At 40.4% G+C, this 26,975-nt stretch overlaps 1 long non-coding RNA gene across 31 annotated transcripts in view; it reads left to right on the top strand.

Annotated features, from left to right (window-relative positions):
- The window catches only part of LOC103349543 (uncharacterized), a 216,700-nt gene that overhangs the window by 141,611 nt on the left and 48,114 nt on the right, over window positions 1–26,975 (top strand). For 22 of the 31 annotated variants that reach the window (XR_011381899.1, XR_011381904.1, XR_011381884.1 and 19 more), the window contains 2 exons: window positions 22,572–22,729; window positions 23,097–26,484. The exons of 4 other annotated variants lie outside the window; for them this stretch is intronic. This is a non-coding gene — a long non-coding RNA (uncharacterized lncRNA). Of the gene's footprint in view, window positions 1–8,248; window positions 12,606–22,571; window positions 22,730–23,096; window positions 26,485–26,975 lie in introns of those variants that run through there. 5 more of the 31 variants (XR_011381908.1, XR_011381888.1, XR_011381877.1 and 2 more) reach the window with 1 other exon arrangement.

The following is a 26,975-nucleotide window of genomic DNA, read 5'->3' as shown; positions in this document are numbered from 1 at the left end:
GGATGTCATCACTTTAAGACGCCCATGTCTGAAAAGCAGGGTCCAGTTCTAGGGAGCTGACCTCATCGCAGACACTTCTCAGAGAATCTGTTACAGTGAATTTGCTTGTTAATTATTTAAATGGCACCTGGTATTTATCAGTGACTTGCCTCATGTGCTTTCAGACCGAGAGCAGTTAAATATTGAATATTGCTATTTTTATTTGCTAATTTTATTAGCTGTCTCCTCAGTAGTTTATAATTAAACATGACAGATTTGCATGCTGTCCCCAAACGTGCTTTTCTATACAATAGTATTAATATAACTTGGTGATAACAAGTGAAATGAGACTACATTTTCTTCCCAAGCAGCAGAACTCCATTTGAGGCTTTTATTAATAATTACTCCAGCGTTAATGTGACTACTATAACAGTCATTTCTACGACTGTCCAGCCAATTTTAGCTGATGCAGGACAAAACATGCAACTACAGTGTCTATAAGAGAATCTTTACCTCTGGAATTCATTGTATCATAAATACAGTAGTGAAAAATATTTGTGTTTATTTGGATTATTTTTAAAACAACAGCATAACAGAATAGAGAAAAGAAGTAGAAGTTGAGAAGAAAAATATGCAAAGCAAAATTTGATGAAAATATTTCTTGGTTATACTATAGTCACCACATGTAAACACTACATACACTTAACATTTTGTTGACAAAAATGAATACCACAAAGTTTTCTGTCTGAAAAATATAATATTGCATTAAAATTGTAGAGTTTAGGTGAGAAATCATAGTGCTTTGAGAATTAATATTACATGCATTTAATTGACAATGATCTAGCCTCATTTTGGATTATAAGAATCTAATTTTTATGAAGTTTCATGTTAATTTGCACAAATTTATAACTTAGGTGAACAAAAATAGAAGGAGAAAAAGTACTTTCATTTAGATCAGGAAGTATGCACTATGAATTTAATTAAATCTTCTTTTAAAATGGAACATTTTATGTGAAACATTAGCTACAATATGAAGAATTAACTTTTTAAAGTTTGGAAAATTTTGTTTGGTAAGAATAGAATAATCCAAATGTCATCAAAGAAATTAAATGAGAAATATAGTAATATTGAATAGTTAGGCACTGGCTCAGAGGGGGATGGGGAAGGAGATGAGGGCTCTAACGGGAGTGAACTTGCCCCATTGCTGTTGCCTGCCCTTGACCTCTAGCCGTCTGGGGTGAGTGTGTAGAGAGAAGGGCCATTTTAGGAATGGAACTGTGGCTGGGCCTCGTTAGCCACCCAACTTGTGATGCAGCAGCCAGACCTCTAGCTTCCTAAATTAGTGGCACAATCCCAGCAAGAACCTCTTCTGGTTTCCACTTCGGCGACAGAAATAAGAAGCAGCGTTTTCTTGGAGGGACAACTGACCGAAGGTTGGAAGTGTCAGAGCCCTCGTGTAACCTGGGCCATGCTTCCACATGCCAGGTCTATGCATCTGTGTTCCCTCTCTTTTCCACAGGCTTCTACATCTGCAGGTCGAAAAAAACCTGTCTGGCCAAGTCCCAGTTTGACTAATATTTTTACTCAGCACAGATATGGCCTCCGCCAAGGGAGCCAGGTGGCTGTTTTGTCAGCGAGAGATCCCTAAGAGGTGTGGCTGTGGAGTGAGAGATTTGGGTTAGAATTTCAGCCAACTGCATTGTCTTCCGGAGCCCAGTGACTCTGCTGATGACATCAAATACCGGATGACAAAATACACAGCAGTGTGTCTGGAGAACAAACCCTCAGATTCGCGCAGATGGATCTTGGGACCCATTCAGAGCTGAATGTTTCTTTAAGAGTGATGGTTTTATCCGGAAAGGGGCAGGGGGCCGCAGAGCCCCTTCATCACCCGAGGAAAGTGACAAGGTTCCTGGGAGGCTGCTGCTGGAGTCCCCGATCAGCATTCCACCAAACCACAGCAAACTTCCGAGTCTTTCCTCCTAGTGACCATGCAGAAAAGACCGGAAAAACTGGGTGCTTAAAAACAAAAAGAATGAAAGTTGATACAGAAATCCAGCATTATTTTTCCTTTTCTTGTTAGCATGGAGCCATGCACATAATAAACTAGAGAAGCATCTGTTGAGTAAAACCACAAATACATGAAGGTGAATTTCAAGTATACAAACCACTGGCATTGGAAAAGTAATTCCAAGTTATTTACACCCCAACCTTTTTTTTTTTTCTTTTGAGAATACAAAGCTCAGGACTCTTTAAGAGAGTGGCAGATACTCTACATTAACCATCTTTATGTTCATGTATGTTGAAGAAGAACTACTTGGCAAGCATCTTTATGGAATGTACCTTAAAGTAAGATAATTAAACCCACGCCAGTGCCTGCTTGTTGCACAACTTTTTTCACCGCAAATTCTATCCTCTTCACAAATGGCCCATCGTTTCTTCATAGTACAAGCGTTTATTTGGAATACTTTGTTTAAAAACTCAGCCAGATGTTTAGCCATTCCATGAAAAAGGCTGTATTTACAGACATTGCCACCTATACTGACACGTAATCAAGATTGCTGTCGGATGTAGTCCAACAAAAACCAATGGCTCGGCTGTAGGCGTTGTGTTGACCTGTTAACCTGAATTTCATTTCTGAGTACTTTTGTATTTAAAGTTAAATTCCATAACCTACCTAGGCATGGGGATTAATTCTCAATTGAGAATTACCATCCCACTTTAAAATAACTGTAACAGTGAAAATAGGTGTTCATTCCAGCCACGAGCTCTGTCAACTTTGTAGCCGGACTTCTTGAGAACTCTTCTTACAGCAAAGAGAGGAGGCAACTTACAGTGACCCCAGCAGGAGGTGTCTGCAGAGCCGTGAGCTGCTGCCCTGGAATGGACGGTGGTGTCTGAGGCAGGCTTTTATTGTCAGTTGTCTATAAAAAGTATTCCACATCTCTATACATTTTTAGTGCCCAGAGAAACATAAACACTTTCTAAATGGTGTTTTCCTAGTGAATAAAATTCACATACATTTCAGTGATTCAAATTAAACCCAGGTGATATGAATCTTTTTTTGTTTCTCTGTATAACCTTTACATACTGGAAAAATTACAGAAATACAGAGTTACTTTAAACTGAAAATTAACGTATGAGGCAGATAGTTTTTTACAGCTGACAACTATGGAATCAACCCACTTAATAGCATTAATACTAATGTAAAAAAAAGGAACAAGAATGTTCAACTTTTCAAATGTGTCTATAAGGTCAGGAAGAGAATTATGTGTGAAGCTATTCATCAAAGGATTTTCTTTCTAGGAAACACGTGCAAGGAGAATGGCTCTATTTCGCTATTTATTTTCCCAGTTGTGCTTTACTTGGAAGACTCCAAAGAATCTCTATATAGAAAACTAAATTTAATTTTGTCCATTTTTAACCAAGGAAAGTTGATAATTTTGATAGATAAAATTATCAAAAGTTGATAACATTGATAGAATTATCAAGAGTTGATACTATTGATAGATCAATATTGGAATATTTATTTTAGTATTCAACTTGTCATTTTTTGAGTGATTTAATAATCTTTTTCACATGATTTTCATACAATGAATATTTTAACTGGTTTATAAAAACCAAGATGATGTATTTAGCTTTGTTTCTGCCACACTGATCTGATAACAGTATTATTCTAGTAAATAAAGAAATTATTATAGTAAATAAATAGAGACTAAACGTTAAGTCCCGTGTGTTGTGGGCAACAAACATTTCTTGTTTCTAAGAAATGTCATCATATTTTCAGACACATGCGCCCCGTCTCTGATCAAAACCTCTTTGCCAACATTCAGCTTTTTCACGTAAAAGGCACAGAAATGGCTTTCCGGTGCTTTCCCCCTCTTGTTTTAAAGGACTTCTAAGGACAGATTGAACCAGATTGTTCGCTATTTATTATATGGGAACTTGAGACAGGCACAGAGAAACAAGAGGATAGTTGTGTCCAACTTTTCTTTATTTTGACACCAAGTTTGTCACACCACAGTTTCAGGACTGAGAGACGTGCTAGTTAAGTGAATTGCTCTATCTTGTTTGTGTCAATGCACAATGACATTCTAACAACAAGGTCACGTTTATAAATCCTGAAAATTGCCAAGTTAATATTTTCCTTTATGCTATTTATTATTAGCAAATGCTACCTTTTCCTTAGGATGAATTGCCATTGGCTTATAGCACTAGAGTAGTAATGCATTTTAACACCAAAAAATATGTTAGCCTTCCTTCCTGCAAAGCACGTGTGCCAGTTTTCAGCATTCCTGCTCTTAGCTGCACGCACATGGCAATGTTTCTCACCAATCACGTTCCTTGCTCGTTTTCCCTGCATTTGCCTTTCCATGTCTTCTTTCTCTTCCTGGCCTCTCCTGTCTTCCCTGCCTGGCCTTCCTTCTCTGCCTTCCGCGGTTCACCACAGAGCCCGGCGAACAGATTCTGAACCTCCAGTAGTGTTGGGCTTCTAACCTTGCTCAACTCCAGCATGAGCAAAGGGATTCAGTTTCTTGAATTCATTAATAGTGTTTTGCCACAAAAGGCTTTGTAGTTCTCTCCTGAATATTGAGCCTAGCTTAATAACATTCCATTTATGTTAAAGACACATTTAATCTGTAAATGTGACCTTTAGAAGAATCCTCTTGTTTTTCATTAAAGAAATACTGCATTACAAATATTAATTATTCCTTGATGCCATATTTTAATTAACTAATCATGTGCCATTTGCAGCAATAAAGAGTGCAGTAATGTGTGTGCAGTAATGCTATGTAATGCAAGATCAATATCAAAGATTCCACTGCTGCACAGAGACATGTTTGGGGTATCTTCTCTGGATGAGTTTGCTTATGTGAAACATTTAATAGAGAGTGATGCTTTGTCTTACTTTGGGTTTTGTATTTTAAATGCCAACGCAAGTCTGATTAAAATGCTGAACATATCGTTAGCCCCATCACTAATAAGTGAACGTTCACTGATGCATATTAGCAGGGTCTAGCAATGTGGTGAAATTGTCACTTAAGTGCTTGGAATCTGAACACAGAAAATGACAGGCAATGCCGAAGGTCCGGCTCCAGTGCGTGTCTTCACTGTGGCTGTAGTCGCTGGAATGGTGAGACCAGTTTAGGTTCAAGGTCGCCGCTGACATTCAGCTGTCATGGCTTCATTGTCTGCAGGCCTTCTCTCCATTGACACATTCAAGAGTACTTTATAGCAACCACAAAGAGCCAGTCAATTGATACCATTACACTTCATGCACACACAAACCACAAGCCTGTTCAGGACTGTTGATACAGTCTAACATTTATTCATTAAGGGATCTATTGAAAATACAACTTGCCCAGCCCCACTCTTAACAACATAGACTTACTTGTTTAGTCCAAACATTTAGCTACGTCTTTTTCAAGTTTTGCACAGCATTCTCTAATTGAGGTAACATTATCTGCATTTTAATGCTACACCATTTATGTCCAATGAAAGATTACCTGAAGAACCCTGCCATTACCACACTAGTTTAAATACGGGCAGTTGTATAGAAAAAATATACACAAAAGATGTAAGCAGGGGGAAAGGGAGATATTTATTTGTTCTGGGAGTGCCACGGAAATCCAATTGCTCAGAAATGAAATAAGAGTCTGGAGTGAAAGGAGGGAAAACCTCAGCTTGGGTCAGGGAAGAGGCAGTGATTAGCTCCATTGTTAGCAGCTCTTTGAGCTTCGTTGGTTGTAAAGAAAAACCCACTAATGAATCTATTGAAGCTTGCCAGAACTTTGTGTGGAAGACAACTTAAGTTATGGTGCTAATCTAAAAAATGGGAGTAAAGCATGTGGATTTATAAAACAGCACATATGTCTCTTAATTAACATCTTGCTCATAAAAACAAAAAAAATTGTTTAAAGATGGTATGTTGCACAAATGACCCATTTAACATGCATATGTTTAAAGCAATATTCACAGTTCTTGAAAAAAAATCACCTCATTGATGACAAGATATAGGAAAATACACCCTGTTTCATAGTTAAGAGAGCCTCCTCTCTCAACTGTAATAGGCAGAAATATAAAGCAGCTAATCTCTTCTTGGTGTCCTACTAACATTTGTAAGGAGAAACGGGTTTCAGAGTCAACTTGCAAGACTGTTTTCCTTATTTGAAATGTACAAAAAGATACTATTAGGAATGTAATCAACTCCCATTCACAGTAACTGACTTTGGAGAAAATGACTGATATACTCGTGTACAGTACATAGTGAGCAATGTTCATCATGCTTCTGTCATTTGTGAGGTTTCTAACACAGAACTGAATCTGTTTGCTACAGCATATCAAACAGCACATATACTCACTTAATTCTAAAAAAATGCAGCGCACTGTCTAAAGGACAGTTATAACTTTCGTAAGAATTCAGGTTCATGGCGGTGTATTAGACAAAAATAATTTTGGCCATTCACTTGGTCAGGATTATTTCTGATAACCAGAAAACTTATACTGTATAATAAGTAGAGGTAGAACATACTCTTCTGACAGCTTTGACCTACGTTCTACCAAGTACTTTGATGCGCTGTGTTGGTGAGGCAAAGTTCAAACACTGAGTGAGAAGAGGTCCTGGCTTCCCCAACCCTCCCGGTCAAACTCACCTGTGGTCCCACGACTTCTCCATGAGGACGAAGCTTGCACCTGGGGGAGCACGATTTCCTGCTTCTGAGAACCTGTTTTATAAGTAAATGAGTGTCATGTGGATGAATCCAGTCTGTTGGTGGATTTTTTTTTCCTATGAGCATGGACATATTATTCCTTGCAGAGGTGGGGCAACTGTGTGCCAAAGGCCATTTGGATATTTATAACATCATTTGCAGACCATACAAAATTATCAACTTAAAAGTTAGCCTGCTATAGATTTATTGAATTTCGAGCTCCAACCGCAGTTGCCTTGGCAGGGCCAGACCAAATGGTTTCATGGGCTTTATACTTCCTGCTGGCTGGACGCTCCCTGACGCTGCAAAGCGTACTCTTTTTGGGCAGCAGGACCAACTGCTAAGTAGAATTCTTTCTTATACTGTCAAGGGTCTCTTTATTTTTGACATCTCTGATATCTTTTTTTTTTTTTTTTTTTTTTTTTGTCAGGCAGAGTGGACAGTGAGAGAGAGAGAGAGACAGAGAGAAAGGTCTTCCTTCGCCGTTGGTTTACCCTCCAATGGCCACTGGCGCTGCGGCCGGCGCACCGTGCTGATCCGAAGGCAGGAGCCAGGTGCTTCTCCTGGTCTCCCATGGGGTGCAGGGCCCAAGAACTTGGGCCATCCTCCACTGCACTCCCTGGCCACAGCAGAGAGCTGGCCTGGAAGAGGGGCAACCGGGACAGAATCCGGCGCCCTGACCGGGATTAGAACCCTGTGTGCCGGCGTCGCTAGGCGGAGGATTAGCCTGTTGAGCCGTGGCGCCGGCCAGTCATCTCTGATATCTAACTAAGGCCTTGTGAGACTGTTGAGATTATCTTATGGTTATCACAAGATCATTTTTTAAACTAACATCTACATAGGGGGAAGGTGCCACTGGCCATTGACCATGAACAAGTTTTCTTCAGGTCTCTATTGATTTGCTTCAGTAATCAATCAGCTTGAGCAAACACTAAGCACATATAGATAACAGCAAGTTATGTGATTGCCATCTTAGTTCAAACCAATAGGAATCCATTATGATAATATTTGCTACCAAGAATGTCTCTTGTTCTGTAAGATATTTATGTAAGGAAATTTGACAGAGGAATTTGAGGATGAGTGTTGTAAGAACTATTATCAATGATTGAAGAGGTGGAGGAAATTGATATTTACAGGACAACTCCTGCTTTCCAGGTGTTGTATAGGACATTCTACTTATGTTGGTTTGTCCCCAGAACAACCCTATATATTTCAGCATTATTATTCCATTTTATGGATGAGAAGACAAAATATCCAGGATTTTCAAAAAATTATTGACTCTACTAAGCAAGTAAGTGGTAAAGCTGTGATTTAAACCCAAGGTCATAGTCTCTAGAATTTTGTACTGTCTTGAAGGCATGTCCCAGTGGAAGGTCTTAGAAGTCTTTAAAAGACCTTGGTAAATTGGGGCCAATGTTGCAGATGCCAATTTTGGTGAATTCAGCCTTTTCTCTCTCTCTCTCTCTCTCTCTCTCTCCTTTATATTGCCTCCCTTCTTGTCAAATCCACTCCCTCTAAGGACTTTTCATTTGCCCTTCCCTTATTTCTTTCACTCCTAGGGAACATTGAAGATGGCTCATCTTCCACATCAGTTGAAGAAAAATAGTTTCACTATCAAGTGAAGAAGATCTACTACTCACCATTGTTTCTGTTGCGTACACGTGGCTGTCAGCTGCAAATTCAGGGTCTTTGCCAATGTCATGTAAAAATGACTCTGATATGTTCAAATCTTTCAAATTCCCATCCAACACTCTCTTTAATTTCTTTTTATTCGTTTAACATTCCCCACCCCTCCGGAAGTCTCTTCTGAGATATAGAACCAAACTTCTATGGCAAGTTCCCCTGTGTTTCCACGAGTGCAGGGGAGGGGATATGTGAAGTTTGGCAGCCTGTACCATGGGGGACCCTGTGTATGTGTGGTGTGAGTACAGGAAGGAGCACCCTTCCTGTCCAACAGTGAACTCTGCTTTATCCACTTTTGTATGGGAAATTTTTATGTGTGTCTGAAATATTTCTTCAAGAAAAAATAAGACTGCTGAAGTGTGTATTATCAGTGAAAAAGCTTGATCAGTTTTTGGGGTTTCCACTCATTTGAATGGCAAAGAAATTATCCCATTCGAAAATTAGGATGGGCATGGTGTTTTTGTCACAGACGTATTGACTGTTTCACATAATTCAGTTTTTCTTTGTCCAGCTATATTTCCAAGAATGAGTCTAAATGAGGACTTTAAAAAAATACCTTACTAAAAGTGACACCAAATAATATTTAGATAATAGCAGGAGAGAAATGACCAGGGCAAGCAACTGGCTTTCCTTCTCATACTCTGCTAAAACTAGATGTATCTTTCTATTGCAATGCTGCAACTTGTTCACAAGTGCTTTTGAAATTACATTAAGTTTTACATTAGGAAATAAAATTCTTTGTGGAAAATTCTCTCCGTGGTATAATTTTTGTTTACTACTGTTCTTTACTAATTAAAGCAGTTAAATGAAAAATTCTACGGCAAGGTTACTGTTGGTATTTTATGCTTTTTAGTGAAAAAAAAAAAGAATGTAAATGTCACAAACAGCTTACAGGAAACTAAATTCTTTTAGGAAAGTGAAATCTGTTCTAAGGTATGCTTTCAGTTAATCTCTAATCTAGAAGGAGGCTTATTTGATGGTTGTATCCTATAATTAGTGAGCTCAGTAATCAAGACAACTTTGATTTATTTCACTACGAGAGCTATGAGACTGAAGACATCTGGCCTGGGCAGCTCTGATGGTAAAATTAAAAATACACCTGATTTTGCTTTGTTACATGATTCCCTTAGAGGGACGAGAGAGGACTGCTGTATTCTCTGCACAGGGCCAATTCTGCAGCGTCAAAACTGAATAGTGTTTCTTTTCTGACAGTAGACTTTTGTATCATATTTCTAAAGCCAGTGAGCACCCGGGTGACGTCAATGAGTATGCAACACTAATTGATCAGATCCGTCTATCCGCACAGACACAAATGCACACGGTGCCTTGTGATGGTTGAAACACTACATTTTGGTTGTGTTAAAAGATCTGTCACTTTCAGGTCAGAGTTGGGTTTTGGAGGGGTGGTCCCCCACAATAGGAAATTCCGCAGACAACGCCGGTGTTGTAGGTTGTTTGTCGTTTGGCTTGTTGATGATGCTTAGCCAAGGAGACACTTCCTTTCAGAGTCTGTCTTCCAGACCCCAGGGCTCTGTTCTGGGCAGTTCAGCCTAATGGAATTAAGGCTGACATGTTTCAACTCTATTTCTTTATAAAATAAACATAAAACAATGGTTTCGATTTCTCATAAAACTCTCGAAGCCTAGGGGACTCCAACTTTCCCCTGTTCTTTACACATCTGTAAATAAAGCACATAAAAGAGGAACACAACAGGATAAATCAACATAAATTTGAAATCCACTGCAGCATATTAAATGGCGCAGGCTCAGTCAAAGAGAGGCTGACCCGGAGGCTTGGTGCGGTTTGAAGCTAATTGTTTTCGTCAGGATGGGAGCGTCTGGAAGTCCATAGCTGTATCCCACCAGTAAGACTCCAGTAACTGAGCTGGCCCACAGAGAATGGACCCACTTTGTAGCGACACAGCGGGCTCAGACACCACCTATTCTGCTCTCCAAACTGTCATGCATAACAACTTTATTGTGCTAAATTGAACTTGAAAGCAACCAAAGGCTATGAGAAGGAGAGGCTATGAGAAAAGCGTGCTGTCAGTGCTGGCAAGGGCTGACCTGGAAAGCAGGCCCAGAGACAGGGGAATAAAAGACCAGGCCCCATGAACACAGCATATTGTTTCATTTTAAAGTATGATTCCCATACCAGAGAAAGTAGCAAATGTGATGTAAATTTATTTAAATAGATTCGACCGCTTAAAAGTTTGCCAGCCGCTCTCATCCAACTTTCCCAGCTCTCTGATTCGTTACTTACAGTGGGAATATAATGACATATAGCCATCATTGTAACAGCTTCTTTGCAGGACACAATGATGATTAATAGCCGGCAGCACAGTCTCACATGGGCTCTGAAGCACTATGGCATTAAGCAGCCAAACAGCCCAAATCCCCCTTTTCTGTGCCGCTGAAAAGTCCCCTCCTTGTACCTTGCAGATAGGAACAAAGCCCATCTTAATTCCAATCAGCTTTTCCTCATTCAAAGGGACCTTCTCTTTTTCATAATTGATTCATGTGCATTTTTTAGTGTTCCACTGAGCTGAAGCCACTTTTCTCCTCTTCTCTCTTCTGTCCCCAACACCCGCACCCCTCTTTTATTTATTTTTTTTTGTGGGCGTGAGGAGTGGGAAACATTTCCACAAGAACAACAACAATAAAAAAAAAGGTGGGTTTTTCCTTCCGCAAATATTTGCTAAATAGATTTCTCAATTAGTGTTCATTTGGGCTTTGCATGGAAAGGGTTTAAAACAAAAGCAAACTAGATTTCGCCATTGCTGGAAGTGGTTTTAGTTAGAAAAAGTGTGAGCTCTGGTGGGAGCCCTGCAGCCGTGCCCTGGAGCCTGGGGCACTCTCATTCCCAGAGGAATCACAGCTGGAGGAAGCAGAGCCTCTTGCCCCACACAGTCTGTTCGCTCCTCTGTAGCCCTAAGGAAGGAACAAGTGACCAAAATGGCAGGCAGCAAATTGAAACCACCAAACCCACCCCCTCCTTAAGAGTGGTAATACCACATGGTGATTATGAGTGGAAGCTCCTGTGCTATTCATAGGAGGCTCTCCCACTTTCAGGAAGGGCAATGCACTTGACATCAACCAGTGCCGTCTTGGAAGGGGATTCCACGGGCAAACCCATCTGTGTGTCTACGATGACATAATAGCCATGAAGTGCACAGTTGTACATGGGAGCATTTTACACACTCGCTTATATGTCTTACAACCTGGTCCCCATTTTTCTCTATGAGTAGGGTGACCAAGGGGCCCTGTTAGCTCAGGACAGACTTCATTTACACTAACTGTCCTTGCATGATTAATTACTAAATGTTATTTTATTCTAAAAAAGTATGGTGATTTGAAAATTTGAAAAACTTGTGCTTCTTTGTTATCAAAACGGCCCCAAGTGATTTAAACAAACTGAAGGGGCGGGCTCCTTCTTAATGCAGGTGGTTGTGGATAGACTTATAATATCCCAGTTTAGGGAAAAATCACCACCTCGGAAACCCTGCCACTGAATTGACTCTAGCAGCACCCACCTGTAAGAGGTCAGTTTCCCCCATGCAACTTCTCTGATACGTGCAGAAAGCAGGTCGTTTGCTGAAATAAAGGACACGTTGCAAACTAGATTCCAAGTGTGCCACTCAACTTCAGCTGGATCACAGTTCTCACACTTTCCTGCTCAGATAAAAATACTCTGCTATATTTTAGATCAATGAACTTCCCTATGCTTTCATGTATACAAATGGCTAAATGAAGACTATATCCAGTGGACAGGAAGGGTTATGTTCATTTTCATTGCAGTGGTTATATCTTCTCCTAAAAAAGCATCATGTCCAGTCTCACGCCGCTAATGACAGGAGTATGTTCTGAGAATTCCATCGTCTTAAATGATTTCACTGTGGCACAAACATTATAGAGTGAATCCACATAAATTTAGAGGGGTTAGCCCTCGACACACCCAGGCCGTACGGTACAGTGTGTTGCTCCTGGGCTGCAGACCTGTACAGCATGTACTGTAACCCAATGGTAGGTGTTGGTGTATCTAAATATGGAAAATGTACAGTAAGGGTGACACTGTGACTATCCAAAGGCTTTTCTTTCTCTAGTCATCACAACTTATTCTTCTCTTTTTTAAAGTATTCTATCATTAATGAAAGTTCTTGTGAGCTCAATCAGTTTTTTTTAAAAAATATTTATTTATTTATTTATTTATTTATTTGAACGGCAGAGTAACAGAGAGGCAACAGCAGAGAGAGAGAGGTCTTCCATCCGTTGGTTCACGCCCCAGATGGCCACAACGGTTGGAGCTGCACCGATCTGAAGCCAGAAGCCAAGAGCTTCTTTTGGGTCTCCCATGAGGGTTTAGGGATCCAAGGACTTGGGCCATCTTCTACTGCTTTCCCAGGCCATAGCAAAGAGCTGGATCAGAAGTGGAGCAGTCAGGACTCGAATTGCAGGCGGCTTTACCTGCTATGCCACAGCACTGGCCCCCTGACTCTTTCATAATAACCCTTAGTTTAAGACATAAACACATTGTATAGCTACTCACAAACATATTTGCTTCCTTTATATGATTATTTTAGAAGCTTTTTTATATTTTTAAATTTATGAAAATTTTTTTAAGCATTTTTAAACTTAAAAATGAAGACACAGACACACACATTGGCCTAGGTCCACACAGGATAGGGTCACAAACTTCTGGTGCTGTTGTCCTATGTATGGTATGTTGTAGACTCGGATGTCATTAAGTGGCACATGACTGTGTCATGATTATATTTTTCATTCAGAAATCCCATTCACGGGATTATATTCCAGTCTATGGGCAATAGAACCAAAACCTCAAAGAGTGTTACAAATCCATGGGGTAATTTCCCAAGAGTGGGATTTTACAGGTGGATTACAGAATGAACTGGAAGATGCATCCTGTATCCTGCATCTTCACCTTCACTCCACACTCACCCACTGATTTCACCCAGAGCAACTGCCAGGCCTGCAAGCTCCGTTCATGGTCAAGGCTGTACACAGTAGTCAGAGGCCTCCCTACTGACAGGGCCAGGGAAGAAGCTCACATGTGCTCTTCATTCCTGAAAATGGATGGAATAACTGGGCTCCTGATAGGCCCATTTCAGAATAGTTATAGCAAGACACAAAGATCTCCCATGTCTACTCAAACAATAGCCCACATTCACGGGCCAGAATCATGAATCTATGCTAATAATTCCTTTAGAGTGGCATAGTCTGTGCGTGAAGTCATCATCCTAACCCAAGTCTGGGCCTTTCCAATCTTTATGAGCACTTTTAAAACTCCCTTTTAGATCATTACTTCAGAACCAAAACAAGTAGAGAACATAGAGACGTTTTCTGATAGACTTTCTTTTTCTTAATGGTTTTGACTGTGATTTTATTTGTGAAGTGGCTATGAGTTTATTGGTGAAGTGCCTATGTTCGGATAATCTTAAAATCAGTTCTGCAGCTCTGTCCCACTTTGATGGTGATGACAAGATGTTCTGTTTAAGTGAGTGGTGGTCGCAACTGAAGTCCAAGTCTTGGAAATGACTTGGTATTTATAAGCTCCCAATACTTACACATCTCTGAGAATCTGATCTAATTCTAGTTGTCCCCTAACCCTTCTTTCTATCATCTTGCTTGTGACTATATCTGTTCTCAAAACATTGGCTCAACCTGCTAGGTCTTGTACAAATATATAGATATTTCTTAAATTTGCAAAAAGATGCAAGAGATCTTTGTGCCTGATATGAACAGGTATGAGTTCTGTTAAATCTGATTTGAACATAGTAAATAAAACCTTTTTTGATGTATTCTATGCCTTCATTTCCACACAATATTATTATGTGGAGGAAATCTAATACTGACTGATAGGCGCCATCTCAGTGTCGAGAGTGCTTTGGTGACAATGGTCGTCTTAGATGATGGGGATGAGTATGGCTGTGAGATTCCCACATTCATGAATGACTTGACTTTTACTGGGCAAGAACAAGATTTTTAAATGCAGTGACCCTTGGGATTCTCAAATAAGTTTCCTTTTTCGACTCTGAGGTTATTTGATGAATTGCTGGGGACACGGAAGGATGGATCCATGCATACTACATTCATCTTGTCTTCAGACACCATTGGAGGAGACGGCTAGGTCAGGGTGCTGCTTGGACTTGGCTTGGAGATTATGGCATCACTCCTTCCTTCATCCACTCCAGCACTCTATCATCTTCAGAACACCTTGAAGCAAGCACCACACTTTGTCCTCTCAGTGGAAACTCTCCTTGAACCTACTAGGTAAACTGAGTCCCACTATCTTCACAAAAACCCCTTTCCCACCCAGGCATAATTCTGCCTATGTGTCTAAAACACTTACTTTATGTACATACACCATATTGTAATCAAAATCCAGCTGAATAAATATATCACATCCTAGGTGATTTTTTTTTATTACATAGTGCCTACTAGGGGACTTCATGGGAAATGCATATTATGAAAAAACTATGCATGGATTTGAAAATTGATTTTCACAAAAATAAATTTATCTTTTTAAAAAATTTTATTACTTTAATTTTATTTGAATGGGAGAGAGAGAGAGACCAAGAGAGATCTTCCATCCACTATTTCACTCCACAAATGTCTGCAACAGTGGAGGTGGCCCAGGCTGAATCCAGGAGAATGGAGTCCATTCCTGGTCTCCCATACAGGGACCCAAGTGCTGGAGCCATCACCTGCTCCATTCCACAGTGTGTATAAGCAGGAAGCTGGAGTCAGAAGCAGATCCAGGACTCAAACCCAGGCACTCTGGGATGCACAATCAGCATCTTAACTGCAGCAACACACACTTGCCTCGAAATTTAGCTTTTAATTCCACTTCTCACAAAGGTTTTGAAGTATATTTGTGTATTTGGAAGTATAAGTTCTCATCATTAGCTCCTGTCTTTATCCTTGATTCTGCTTGTCCATATTTGTCTTTCCTCTTCTTATTGCTAACCAGTTCTTTTTCAGTGATCTCGCAAAGACAGACTTACAGAAAGTAAACATCTCTCCATATGCTGGGTCATCATTGGTCTGAATCTCTCTTTATAATTTCATTCTCCTTTGCTAGGGATATGCCCATCTCTTAATGTTTATGTCTGCCCCCCCCATCTACTTGAAAGGCAGAAGGAGAGAGGGAGAGAAAGAAAAAGAGAAAGAGAGAGAGATACCATTTACTGATTCACTCCCCAAATACCATCAATAGCCAGGGCTGGGCCAGGCCGAAGCCAGGAGTCAGGATCTCAGTCCAGTTTCCCATGTGGGTGGCAGGAGCACAAGCACTTGAGCCACCTGCTGCCTCCCAGAATGTACCAGCAGGAAGCAGGATGGCAAGCAAAGTAGCTGGGACTTCCGCTAGCACTCTGATATGGATGTGGCTGTTCCAAGTGATAACTGGCTGCACTACAACTCTGGCCCCACATGCCTATCTTTAAACTAATACCTGGCAAAGGAGAAAAGCTGCAAAGCTAGCAAAGCCGTCTGTGATACAGGTGAGATGTTAATTAGCCAACTTGGAAACTTTCGCTTCTAAACTTCTTTTTGTATGAAATCATAATCCCTTACTATTCAAGCCATCCATTTCTATTTGGGAATTCCATTACTTGAAGTCCAAAGCACATCCCCCCATGGGGATGTTCCAAAATCCCTGCTGGATGCCTGAAATAGCAGGCAGTTTCAAGTCCTGTATATACCGTAGTTTTGCTATACATACATACCTAGGATAAAGCTTAATGTATACATTAGGTATAGCAAAGACTAACAGAAATAATTAATAATAAATTATGACAATATTCTGTAATAAAAGTTGTGTGAATGGGGTTTCTCTCTGTATCCCTGCCCCCTTCCTCAAAATATCATACTTTTCCCTCTTCAAGTAAACAAAGCACCTCATGGCTTCTCTGGTAGATTTATGTATTTATTAAAAGGCAGAGGCAGAGAGAGAGGGAGAGAGAGAGAGAGAGAATCTTCCATCTGCTGGTTCACTCCCTAAATGGTCGCAATGGCCAGAGCTGGGCTGAGCCAAATCGAAGAGCCAGGAGCTCCCTCTGAGTCTCCCATGAGGATGCAGGGCGAGATGCTGGTGAAAATCTGTGGAGACCAAGGCAAAGAGTACCAAAAAGGAGAGAGCTACTCGGAGAAAGAAGTGGGCTCTTCACACTTCCCGCAGAGTGCTGATCAGCAAATAACACGTGAGGAGGCCACCTGAAGTCAAGGGAAAGTATATCCAAGGAGATTAGCCTACCAATCTCAGGGATGGGAATAGTGCCCTTTCTCACCAATCAGAGCAGAAAACCTCATAACTCACAGGGCATTGGGTAGAATACTCAGAAGGATGTTTTTATAGGGATGGGGAATAGTTGATCTAGACAAAAAGTCACTCCAGTTCCATGTAACAAATCTAAAAAGCAAGATTTAAAAGAATCCAGCTGTTTCCAAGGCACTTAACCGCGTCACAGAAGAGGCTCCAGAATATTTATAGGCACAACGAAAAGCCAGTACACAACAAACAAAATGACAATGTCTGGTGTCCAGTGAAAAACTACCCAGTATGCCTAGAAGTGCATAATTCAGTGCATAATAATAAGAAAAAGCGACCAATTGAAACAGACACAGAATTGACAGAGATGCTCGAATTAGCGACAAGGACATTAGAACAGTTATTATAATTGTATTCCAAAAGTTAAGTAGAGATAGGAAAGATGAAATATAAACATGAAATCAAAATTCCGAAGAAAGAAAATTACAGTATCTGAGACAGGCTGCATACTGTTGGGATTGCTGGTCAATCAGACTTTAGAGAGGACTACGCTGATCAACTTGAGGAAATACAACAGGAACTATTAAAAAACAAAGCACAGGGAAACAGAGACTTTAAAAAATGGAAAGAGTATCAGCGGTTTGTGTGATGATTTTTTTTTTTAAATCTTTTATTTTTTTTATTTATTTTTTATTTTTTTATTTTTTTATTTTTTTTTTTTTATTTTTGATAGGCAGAGTGGACAGTGAGAGAGAGAGACAGAGAGAGAAAGGTCTTCCTTTGCTGTTGGTTCACCCTCCAATGGCCGCCGCTGCAGCCGGCGCACCGCGCTGATCCGATGGCAGGAGCCAGGATCCAGGTGCTTTTCCTGGTCTCCCATGGGGTGCAGGGCCCAAGCACCTGGGCCATCCTCCACTGCACTCCCTGGCCATAGCAGAGAGCTGGCCTGGAAGAGGGGCAACCGGGACAGAATCCGGCACCCCAACCGGGACTAGAACCCGGTGTGCCGGCGCCGCTAGGCGGAGGATTAGCCTATTGAGCCACGGCGCCGGCTGTGATGATTTTAATAGGCTTCATCTATGTGTAATTTAGAGTCCCTCAGGATAGAAATAATCAAAGAAACATTTGGAAAAAGAATGGTGAGGTATTTTCCAAATTGGTGAAAACTATCCAAGAATCTCAATGAGCCCTAAACACAAGAAACATGAAAAAAAAAACACCGCACACTAAGGCATGGCATAATTTAAAAATCAATGATAAGGGGAAATAATCTAAAAAATAACCAGCAGGTAAGGATGATAGTAGATTCCCATTCGGAAATAATTCAAGTGAGAAAACAATGGAGCATCTTTGCAGTATTGAAAGACAAAGAAAATGAACTAGAATTCTATATCCAGCAAAAGTAACTTTTAAAGATAAAGATGTTTCAGATATACAAAAACTGAGTTTATCACTCACAGATCTGCTCATCAAGAAAGTTACAGAAGTATCTTAAGGAAGGTAGAAAATGAGAGCACATGAAAACACAAAGTACTGGAAATTGCTGGTTTAGGAATAACTTTTTCATATTTAAATCTCTTTTAAAGATGATTTTTCTGATAATTGACTTTTTTTTTTTTTTTTGACAGGCAGAGTGGATAGTGAGAGAGAGAGACAGAGAGAAAGGTCTTCCTTTGCCGTTGGTTCACCCTCCAATGGCCACCACGGCCAGCGTGCTGCAGCCGATGGCAGGAGCCAGGTACTTATCCTGGTCTCCCATGGGGAGCAGGGCCCAAGTACTTGGGCCATCCTCCACTGCCTTTCTGGGCCACAGCAGAGAGCTGGCCTGGAAAAGGGGCAACCGGGACAGAATCCGGCGTCCCGACCGGGACTAGAACCCGGTGTGTCGGTGCCGCAAGGCGGAGGATTAGCCTAGTGAGCCGTGGCACCGGCCATAATTGACTTCTATATACTGTGCAGAGTACTCTTAAAACTCAGCACACAAAAATTTCAGTTAGAAAATGTGCAAAAAACCAACCAGACATTTCACTAAAAGGATGGAGGAAAAAATGACACAGGAAAAGGTATTTAATATCATTCACTATTAAGGGAATGCAAATGAAAACCACAATGAGCACATAAGAATGGCTAAAAGAAGAAGAAATGTGCTGGCACCAAATTCTGGCATGGAGACAGAGAAACTACATCTCCCACACAGTGGTGCTGGAAATCTGGCAATGTGCTTGCCATGCCACCTGGGCATTTATGCCTGAGAAATGAAAATGTACAATCACAGAAAAGCCTGTACACCGTGCTCACAGAGCTTTGCTTAAGTAGCCCCAAACTGAAAACAACAAAAATAAATAAGTGGTCCACTAAATATTAAATCATTAAACCTCAATAAATGAGTGACAAAACAAACTTAGTACATACATACCATGGAATATCCATCAATAAGGTACCACTGATACACATAACAGTTTGGATGGGTCAAAAGAATTGTGATGAGTGGAAAAAGCCAACTTCAAAATGTCACTTACTATGTGATTCCAATTGACATCAAATTCTCAAAATGACAGAATCATGAAATGGAGAAGAGATTTGAGGTTTCCAGAGGTTAGGGTTGATGGGGAAAAGGGGATAAAGAACATGGTATAACAGCAAAAGGCTTTCACAAGAGAAGTATTTGTGGTAATAAACTGGACTAAATATGTGTGTTTGGTATTATGGCATACAACTATGTGACAATGTCAAGTTTCTAATTTTGCTAATTTACAATAATTATATAAGATGTAACCATTTAGCTAAGGTTGTTGTTGGTAATGGGGGGTACAGGAGAATTGCTTGTGCTATTTTTTGCAACTTCTTGTGAATCTACAATTATCTCAAAATTAAAACTAAAAAAAAAAAACACTACCAAGAGAGTAAGAACAAAATCCAAAGACTGACAGATAATTTTTACAAAGTATATATTTGATAAAATACTTTTACATACAGAATATAAAAGATTTTTCAAAACTCAACAGTTGGGAAAAATAACCTAATAAAACATAGGCGAGATTCAAACAGACATTTCACCAGAGAAGATATACTGATGATAAAGTTATGAGGGAATTGCAAATTAGAACTACAATAGACTCTCACCCATGTCTGAGCATAGCAAATGTGGGTCAAGGTGTGGAGAAATTGGAACTGTAATATATGGGGTGGTAATGTGAAGAGGTGTAGTCAATATGGAAAACAGTTTGACAGTTTCTTCAAAAGTTAAATACACACTGTACATTCTAGCCAACTCACTCATAAACTGAAACCCAATAGAAATTAAAGTCCTGTTCATGGGATTCTGTATCAACTTTATTCATAGTAACCCTAAACTGGAAATGATTGAAATAGCCACAATATTTGAATGGCTAAACAAATTTGGAATATCTGTACAAAGGTATACTATTTACCTTAACACAGAATGAGTGAAAGAACTATTGATATGCGCAAGGATGAATCTCAAAATAGTTTTGTTAAGGAAAAGAAGCCAACGGGTATGTATTCTAGGATTCAATTTATACAAAGTTGAGAAAATGCAAGCTAATCAATAGTGACAGAACATGGACCAGTAGTTGTCTAGGGTTGGTTAGGAAGAAAAGAGCGAAGAGCAATCGCAAAGGAATATGAGACAACTTTTAGATAAATTCATTATTTTGATTGTGATTGTTTCACAGGTGTGTGTACATTTGTCTTAACAAATAAAACAGTTTATTTTCTGAGGGTTATTCTTTTTTTTAACTTTTATTTAATGAATATAAATTTCCAAAGTGCAGCTTATGGATTACAATGGTTCCCCCCCCCATAACTTCCCTCCCACCCACAACACTCCCCTTTCCCGCTCCCTCTCCCCTTCCATTCACATCAAGATTCATTTCCTATTCTCTTTATATACAGAAGATCAATTTAGCATACATTAAGTAAAGATTTCAACAGTTTGCACCCACATAGAAACACAAAGTGAACAATACTGCTTGAGTACTAGTTATAGCATTAAATCTCAATGTACAGCACATTAAGGACAGAGATCCTACATGAGGAGTAAGTGCACAGTGACTCCTGTTGTTGACTTAACAAATTGACACTCTCGTTTATGGCATCAGTAATCACCCTAGGCTCTTGTCATGAGTTTCCAAGGCTATGGAAGCCTCTTGAGTTCACCGACTCTGATCATATTTAGACAAGGTCATAGTCAAAGTGGAAGTTCTCTCCTCCCTTCAGAGAAAGGTACCTCCTTCTTTGATGACCTGTTCTTTCCACTGGGATCTCACTCGCGGAGATCTTTCATTTAGTGGTGTTTTTTTTTTTTTTTTTTTTTTTTTTTTTTTTTGCCAGAGTGTCTTGGCTTTCCATGCCTGAAATACTCTCATGGGCTTTTCAGCCAGATCTGCATGCCTTAAGGGCTGATTCTGAGGCCAGAGTGCTGTTTAGGACATCTGCCATTCTATAGGTCTGCTGTGTATCTCGCTTCCTGATGGTTATTCTTTAAATTAACAAAATATGTAAGAATCAAGGTAGAGTCTATCTCTCCTCCTTTGAAGGCTGCCTCAATTAGAGAACATGGCAGACTTGAGGTTGGGTGCTCTGGGATTAGCTAAGGAAAGTCCACTTGACCTTTCCAATGGGTTCATTATAGGATGCATGTTGGGAGCTCTACGCCATCATGTAAGAAGTGGGGTATACCTGACTCCATGGAGTTTGAGAGACTGAGAGCCAAGGAGAGGCCTTTGAGACTGAGACCATATAGAGATGCCCAGACGGCCTCCCATTGGGAAGGGGTCTGAGCTCTGGTGATCAGCTGGGGAGAGAGCTCTCCCACCAGCACCACCCAGGTGAGCCATGGTTGGTAATAAAAATGACTTCTGCTTTACACCCCTACCTTTTGGAATGATTTGTTAAACAGCAGTGGATGAATGGATTGCCACCTGGTCCACACTTTTCATATTAATGGGAGTATATGACCTAAAACTTTTGTTCTTTCCAAGAAAGACAACATGTTAACAAAAAACTGAATGTCATTTGCATGCCAGACATTGTTACAGCTTTCTGTATGAAAAAAAATTGTCACTGGATATGCTCTAGCTTTAAGTTTGGAAAAATACAACAACTATGTGGATTAGAAGGAACACTGATACCTATCTAAAACCTTTGTATTTAACTAAAACATCAGTCAATCAACAAACTACAGAATGATGGACTTTGTGCCAGCCCCAACTTTGTGGGGATACAAAGGACATCTGGCCTGCATGTCCTCCAAGTGTTTGTCACCTGGGTGATGAGACAAGGAAAGCATTTTTGTAGCAGGACGTTTTGAATGTATTTGTAGAGAAAGAAAGAATTTGAAGAATAAATAATGAATATTAGTTATCAGTGATTTTGAACTCATTCATTGTGTCTCAAAGGAAGACTTTTTGCATGATTATCTTGTTAACAATGAACCGCAGGAAATATAGCTGAAGAATCCTTATTTGCTAACTAGGCAATTTCCCTCCCACAATTTATCTACTCCCTTCAGTTCAGGATTATTCATGAGTATATATTTTTCAAGCGTTTTGTCAGTTTTAATTTGAAACAATCTTAGCAATGGGACCATTGTAATCCAGCTAATGTGAGAAAGAATGGGGTGCTGCTTAATGTAATTGTGCTGGCAGCTAATAGATTTGATGTCAATAGCGCTCATAGCATTAACCTGTGTTAGGTCTTGAAAGCAATTTCCAATGTTTCACATGCAAACTGGATAGAGGGGCAAAGTATCTGACACAGGTAATTCATAGCTGCTGAAGGAAGTAAAGCCCGTCAATGCATGCCCCCAAACGATGGCTGAGTGGTTCCCTGATTTCTCTATGTTGAAACCTGTTATGTGCTGTTTAATGCATTTTAAAATTTTCTGTGCAGGAAGTGGCGTGTTCCAGAGGTGTGTTGAAGTTTGCCTGCACTGCCTAGCATGGCACAGTGGTTACCGCCTCTCTCCACTTCCATATTGAGTGACATCACCACGCAAGCTTAAAAACAGCTGCAGTGGAGGTATTAACACCATGGAAGTGGCAAATGCTGTAAGTTTGCTGCTCCCTCCGCAGGAGAGAGGGAACATTTACTAGCACAACCCCAGGCACAGCTCTGTCTTTAGCAGCCAGTCTGCCCCTGTATGTTTCTCCCACTTGGCACTGGTTTGAAAGGTACCCAAAGCAGAGGCATATGAATGAATTCCTGGGAAGGGAAAGAAACAACAATCAGTTTTACAGAAGAGTTTATCACAGATAACTATGCAAGGACACTTCAAAAAAAATTATGGAAAACGGAACTAAAATATATTGATTTTCATGCGAAAATTTTTGAAATCCAGGCAGTTTTTTCATATTACAAGTTTCCATGAGCTTCTTGAAGACCCTGCATGTATTTATTTTTTCTTCTCTTTCACAGCTCTACCAATCATCAGGGGACAAAACTGTGACCTCCTGATTCCTGCAAGAGAAGAGAGAGGGAGACAAGGTGCAGTTAAGTAGTAAGAGTGTTCAGATCCACCACACAGGTGGCCCAAGTCTTCTAGACTATGGCTGTTGTATAGCTGACAGATTTGGCTCTGGAGATCCCAAAGTGAGGAGAATGCCTACCTTGGGACGTTCTAGTAACAGGACAAGTTTCAGTAGCTTGTTATGAAGATAGAATCGCAGGTGTTAAATTAAATACTGAATGGGGCTGGTATTTGGTGCCACAATTAGGACTGTGTAGAATTGCTGCATTCCATACGGGTGTCCCTGGGTTGGAGTCTGGCCTTTGTTTCCTAACCCAGTTTCCTCCTAATGCTCACCCTGGGAAGCAGCAGGTGATGGTTCAAGCGCTTGGGTCCTTGCCAAGCATAGGGAGGCTCAGACTAAGTACCTGCTTTAGCCTGGCCCAGCCCTAGCTGTTGTGGGCATTTGAGGAGTAAACTAGCGAATGGAAGATTTCCGCCTGTCTGTCCCTGTAGCTCTCTCTCCCTGTCTCTGTCTTTCAAATAATAAAAATTGAAAATAAACAAAAATTTTAAAAAATACTGAAGAATCGAAGGATATAGAAAGAACAATAATTGTAACTAGGTTCTTTTATATTTTTAAAATATTCATTTATTTATTTGTAAGGCAGAGCCAGAGAGAAAGAGAAAGAGAGAGAGAGAGAGAGAGAGAGAGAGAGAGGTCTTTCAGCCACTGATTCAATCCCCAAAGGCTGCAACAGCCAGTCTGGGCCATCTGAGTCTCCCACAAGAGTGGCAGAAGCCCAAGCACTTGGCCCATCATCCACTGCCTTCCCAGGAGCATTAACTGGAAGCTAGATTGGAAGCAGAGCAGCCAAGACTTGAAGCAGCACTCTGATATGGAATGGTGGCATATAAGAGATGACTTAACCTACATCCCACTAGCCCAATTGCTGTATTTTTAATATTCTCCTTTTATTTAATATCTCTTTAAAATTAGTGTGCATATTTGTAAACCATATATACACTATATATCTAATATCTAATATATTTATATATAAAATTTATATATATTATATATATATGCCATAATTGACAAAGCAACATCCATAGCTTGCAGGTGTTCTGACACTGCCTGGTAGGCAATAAGTGGCCTTGGGAGTGAAGCCTGCCCCACACAGAGTGAGTGACATAGCATGGAGAGAAAGAATTAAGTTTACATGCTTAAGAATATTTTAAAGATTCATTTTAAAAAATTTTACTTGAAGAAGAGTGACAAAGAGAGAGGGGGAGACATAAAGAGAAAGAGATCTTCCATCCACTTGCTCACTCCTCAATTGTATGCAACAGCCAGGGCTGGGCCAGGCTGAAGCCAGGAGCCCAGAACTCCATCTGTTTCCCATATGGGTGCAGGGGCCCAAGCACTTGGGCCATCTTCTGCGACTTTCCCAGGCACATCAGCAAAGGGCTGGATCAGAAGTGGAGCAGCCGGGACTTGAACAGGTACTTACGTGGATGCAAGCATTGCAGGCTGTGATTTAACCCACTGCACCACAAAGTTGGTGCCCTTACAAACTTTGATGCCATGACTTGAGAAAAAGTGTTTTGTGGGAGAATTAGACTGCCAGACATGGAAGGACTTGGGAGAGCTGGTAGTACACCAGGCTTTCTGTAGGCAGGGGACAGGGATCCTGCCCTTAGTAGCAGGTTTCAACCATCATGAGAGGTCAGCTCTTCCCAATGCTCTCATGCTGAAAAGTTTACACATTGATCCCATTGAAACTGATTGTATTTCCAGATTCCTCCATTTTGTCGCAAATGACCGGGTTTCGTTGTTTTTGACTGCTATATAGTATTCTATAGAGTACATGTCCCATAATTTCTTTATCCAGTCTACTGTTGATGGGCATTTAGGTTGATTCCAGGTCTTAGCTATTGTGAATTGAGCCAAAATAAACATTAAGGTGCAGACAGCTTTTTTGTTTCCCAATTTAATTTCCTTTGGGTAAATTCCAAGGAGTGGGATGGCTGGGTTGTATGGTAGGGAGTGAATTAAGCCAGTCCCAAAGGACTGTTCTCCCTGATCGGTGACAACTAACCAACCATAAAAAAGGAAACCTGTTGAAGTTAAAGGGATACTATGAGAAACATGACTTGATCAGCCCTTGTCCTGACTGTTGATGTACAATTTAATACTTTGTCCCTTTTAGTATTTTTTTGTTCTAGTTAATACTATTGGTTGAACTCTGTAATTAACACAACATTTATTCTTAGGTGTTGAAATTTAACTGAAAAGTGATCCCTGTTAAATTTAAGAGTGGGAATAAGAGAGGGAGGAGATGTACAATTTGGGACATGCTCAATCGGACTTGCCCCAAATGGTGGAGTTAGAAATGTGCCAGGGGATTCCAATACAATCCCATCAAGGTTGCATGTACCAATGTCATCTCACTAGTCCAAGTGATCAATTTCAGTTCACAATTGATCACACTGATAGGTCTAAGAGTCAAAGGGATCACACAAACAAGACTAGTGTCTGCAAATACTAACTGATGGAATAAAAAAGGGAGAGAATGATCCAGCATGGGAAGTGGGATACACAGCAGACTCATAGAATGGCAGATGTCCTAAACAGCACTCTGGCCTCAGAATCAGCCCTTAAGGCATTCGGATCTGGCTGAAGAGCCCAGGAGAGTATTTTAGGAATGGAAAGCCAAGATACTCCGGCAAAAAACAAACAAACAAAAAAACAAAACAAAAACAAAACAAAAACAAAAACAAAAAAACAAAACCTAAATGAAAGATCTCTGCGAGAGCCCAGTAGAAAGAACGGGCCATCAAAGGAGAAGGTACCTTTCTCTGAAGAGAGGAGAGAACTTCCACTTTGACTATGACCTTGTCTAAATAAGATCGAAGTCAGTCAGTGAACTCAAGAGGCTTCCATAGCCTTGGAAACTCATGACTAGAGCCTAGGGAGATTTCTGACTCCGTAAACAAGAGTATCAAATTGTTAAGTCAACAACAGGAGTCACTGTGTACTTACTCCTCATGTAGGATCTCTGTCCTTAATATGTTGCCAATGTGAATTAATGCTATAACTAGTATTCAAACAGTATTTTTCACTTTGCATTTCTGTGTGGGTGCAAACTGATGAAATTTTTACTTAATATATACTAAATCGATCTTCTGTATATAAAGATAATTGAAAATGAATCTTGATGTTAATGGAATGGGAGAGGGAGCGGGAGATGGGAGGGGCACAGGTGGGAGGGAAGTTATGAGGGGGAGCCATTGTAATCCATAAACTGTACTCTGGAAAATTATATTTACTAAATGAAAGTTTTTTTAAAAAAGAAACTGATTGTATTTCTCTCCAGCTTCCTTTTAATTGGTTCCCCATTCACTATTGTCCTTATTCCTGGATTCACTTGGACAAACATATCTATAGTCCTATTGACATCCATTCATTTTTTTAAAATTAATTTAACAGGTAGAATTATAGACAGTGAAAGAGAGAGACACAGAGAAAGGTCTTACTTCCATTGGTTCGCTGCCCAAATGGCCACTACAGTCAGCGCTGCACCGATCCGAAACCAGGAGCCAGTTGCTTCTTCCTGGTCTCCCACGAAGGTGCAGGGGCCCAAGTACTTAGGCCATCCTCTACTGCCTTCCAGGGCCACAGCAGAGAGCTGGACTGGAAAAGGAGCAACTGGGATTAGAATCCGGAGCCCATATGGGATGCCGGTGCCCCAGGCAGAGGATTAACCAAATGAGCCACAGCACTGGCCTTCTATTCATGTTTAAATAGTGACCATGTCAGATTGCTGGTCTTCACTGTGAAAGTGCAC

This window comes from Oryctolagus cuniculus, chromosome 14, assembly GCF_964237555.1.
Source record: "Oryctolagus cuniculus chromosome 14, mOryCun1.1, whole genome shotgun sequence".
NCBI lineage: Eukaryota > Metazoa > Chordata > Mammalia > Lagomorpha > Leporidae > Oryctolagus > Oryctolagus cuniculus.
Note: the sequence above shows the minus strand (reverse complement) of the source record. Positions and strands in the feature narration are given on the sequence as shown.